Genomic DNA, 3,790 nt, shown 5'->3' on the forward strand with positions numbered 1-3,790 from the left:
TAATTCTCAGCTGGCAAGCTTTTTCCTTCAAGGCTTTATATATGTCATCCCATTGCCTTCTTGCCTGCATGGTTTCTGCTGAGTAGTCAGAGTTTAGTCTTATTGACTCTCCTTTGTAGATGACTTTTCGTTTATCCCTGGCTGCTCTTAAAATTCTCTCATCTTTAGTGTTGGCAAGTTTGATTACAATATGCCTCGGTGACTTTCTTTTGGGATCTACCTTATGCGGGGTTCGATGAGCATCTTGGATAGATATCGTCTCATCTTTCATGATATCAGGGAAGTTTTCTGCCAACAAATCTTCAACAATTCTCTCTGTATTTTCTGTTATCTCCCCCTATTCTGGTACTCCAATCACTTGTAGGTTATTTCTCTTGATAGAGTCCCATATAATTAGAGTTTCTTCATTCTTTAAAATTCTTTTATCTGATTTTTCCTCAAATAAGTTGGTGTCAAGTGCTTTAACTTCATTCTCACTAATTCTGATTTCTATTGCCTCAATTTTGCTCCTATGACTTTCTATTGAGTAGTCTTTTTCTAAAATTTTATTGTTAATCTTCTGGATTTCTGATTGCTGTCTATCTATGGATTCTTGCAGCCTATTAAATTTGTCAGTATGCTCTTGAATACCCTTCTGGAGAACCTCTATTGCTTTGTCTGTGTGTTCCTTAGCTTGTTCTGTGTTTTAACTCATTTCCTTCCTGATATCTTGAAGAGTTCTACATATCTAGCTTTTATATTCTGCCTCCAGTAATTCCAAGAAATTCTCTTCCTCCAGAAAATTTTTTGATTCTCTATATTGGGAGCTTGCTGAAGCCATCACGGTCTGTCTCTTTATGTGATTTGATGTTGACTGTTGTCTCCGAACCATCAAAAAGTTATTATATTTATTTATTTTATGTTTGCTTACTTTGTCCTAGCTTCTTGTTCTGTTTTGTTTTGATATGCCCAAATAGGCTGCTCTTGTGAGCTAATTTGATTATTGGCACCTTTGAAGCGCTAACATCCTGTCACCAGGTGGTTAGATTTGTTACTAAGAATGTGAGCACAGGATTCTGTTTACTTTTCTTGTATGGATTCAGCTCATGTGTCCAGGTAGTTGGTCACCAAGTGTGTGGTGGAGGCTCTCACCTACATCCTAGACTGGCAAAGGTGATTGGTGTAGGCACTGGTATCTGGCTGCAGTAGGGGGTCACGCACTGAGCAAGGCAGGGGGCTGATGGCTGCCGCTGAGTGTCTGGGAAGAAAGCATTTCCCTGTTCCCTAGAGCACATAGGTGGGTAGGTTTTGCAGCTGGACTATGAGCACCCAATGCTGTTGCCTGTAAGGAGTGGGGGGCACCACTTATTCTTGGGCCCCTGTCTCAGGTGGCTAGGTGGTGTGGGTGGAGTCACCAGTTCTCAGACCCCTGAAGTGGGTAAGTGATGACCCTGTTTAATGGGCAGAGCAGTGTCAAATGTCATGAACGTACCACTTCACTACTGAAACAGTTCAAGTTAGACTTTAGGTATATACCCTGCTGTATTGTGGTAATGAAGGCCTATGCCCTCAAAGACACTCAAAGTCCGTGGATCCCTTATGCCTCTGCCTAGGCAAAGGAGCTGTGCCTACCCTGAGTTCCTGGCTTAGGGGTGCTGGCAGATTATTTTTTCCCATTTGTTAATTTGTTCCCTCTCCAGGGCCAGGAGAATGGCTCAGCGTGCATAACGGGTCCTACTTCTGGCCCAGGGGACTCGGCAATTGCTGAAGCCATCCTGGACCCGATGCAGAGCAGGGAGTGGAAAGATAAATGGGAGAGAGGTTTTTCCCAGAGGGAGGTGTTTTTGATCCGCGTGGTAGGCCAATTGAGTGCTGCTTCTCACTGGTTCTGGACAGATGAGTAGACTCTCTGCCGCTGGGTCTCTCCAGATGTGGAAAACGCCTTCCCAGTGCCACAGCTTGCCTCACGGCGCACACAAGCTGATCCAGCCTAAAGGGCTCCAGTTCCTGCTGTATCAGGTCTGGCAACTCCTCGCTGCTTCCGAACTGTCTCTCCCTCCCCCTGCCACTCAGTCTGACTCCTCAACTTTGCCTTTGATGTTCAGGACTCCTAGACTGTCATATATAGTTGATTTACCTGTTTTTTCAGGTCTTTGTTGTAAGACAGACCACTGGAAGCATCTGAGTACTCTACCATCTTGGCCCTGCCTGGCATCTGGTGGTTTCGAACTACCAAACTTTCAGTTACCAGTTGATGGATTTAGCCACTGGGCAACCAGGCCTGCCTGATAGCACTTGTTAATTTAAACATTGCAAGTTTAAAAAAAATTAATGAATATATTCAATAAGTAATCTATTTTCTGATTAAAATTTTCGTGTGTGTGTTTTTTATCAAAGCATAAAATGAGATATAGTGTCACAGAATCATAAAACAGGTTGGAAGAGATCTCTAGAGCATCTAATGAAGCTTTCCTATTATATAACTAAGAAAACACCCAGAACGGTGCCACTATTTGCCCTAGATGACATATCTAGTTAATGGCTAAGCAGGTTTCCAGACTCCTGGTCTAGGACTCTTTTCAGTACATCCTACATAAATGATACATATTTACATAGGTCATTTTGTCAGCAATGCTTCATAAAAAATATCATCCACATATTTGAATACAAGCTGTCATCACTATCATCAGAGTCGGTGTCTTAGTCATCTAGTGCTGCTATAACAGAAATACCACAAGTGGATGGTTTTAACAAAGAGAAGTTTATTTCCTTACAGTAAAGTAGGCTAAAAGTCCAAATTCAGGGTGTCAGTTCCAGGGGAAGGCTTTCTCTCTGTGTCAGCCTTCTTATCATTGTTCCCCCAGACTAGGAGCTTCTCCACGCAGGGACCCCAGGTCCAAAGGACATTCTCTGCTCCTGGCACTGCTTTCTTGGTGGTATGAGGTCCCCCTTTTTCTCTGCTCACTTCTGTCTTTTGTATATCAAGAGACTGTCTCAGGACACAATCCAGTCTTGTAGATTGAGTCCTGCTTTACTAACACAACTGCCACCCATCCTCCCTCATTAACATCATAGAGGCAGGATTTACAACATACAGGAAAATCACACAGTACCAGGAATCATGGCCCAGCCAAACAGACACACACATTTTTTGGGGGACATAATTCAATCCATGACAGTCAGAGATCGCTGAGTTTGGCTGTAGCTGATGAGGGAATTGTTTTCTCCAAAATGTCTTCAGCAATTTCTACCTGCTATCCTTCTGAGGGAGCGCTGGTGGCACAGTGGTTAAGAGTGGTTAAGAGCTGGGCAGCTAACCAAAGGATCGGCAATTTGAATCCACCAGCTGCTCCTTGGAAACCCTATAGGGCAGGTCTACTCTGTCCTACAGGTTCGCTGTGAACCGGAATCCACTTGACAGCAATGGGTTTGGTTTTGGTTATCCTTCCAAAAAGCAGCCCTGATAACGCAGTGGCTAAACACTGGGCTGCTGGCTGCTAACTCAAAAGTCAGAGGTTGGAACAAGCATCTGCTCCACAGGAGCTTCCATAAAGATTAAAAAAAAAACAAAGCCCGTTGCCTGCAGTCATTCTGACTCAGCAACCCTATAGGACAGAGTAGAACTACCCCCTGCGGTTTCCAAGGAGCAGCTGATGGATTCAACTGGTGATCCTTTGGTTAGCAGCGGAGGGAGTTCTTTTTCATTTTTTATTGTTACTTTAAGTGAAAGTTTACAATTCAAGTTAGTCTCTCATACAAAAATTTATACATACATTGTTATGTGACCCTAATTGCTCTCCCTATACTGTGA

This window comes from Trichechus manatus, unplaced genomic scaffold (assembly GCF_000243295.1).
Source record: "Trichechus manatus latirostris isolate Lorelei unplaced genomic scaffold, TriManLat1.0 scaffold00108, whole genome shotgun sequence".
Classification (NCBI taxonomy): Eukaryota; Metazoa; Chordata; class Mammalia; order Sirenia; family Trichechidae; genus Trichechus; species Trichechus manatus.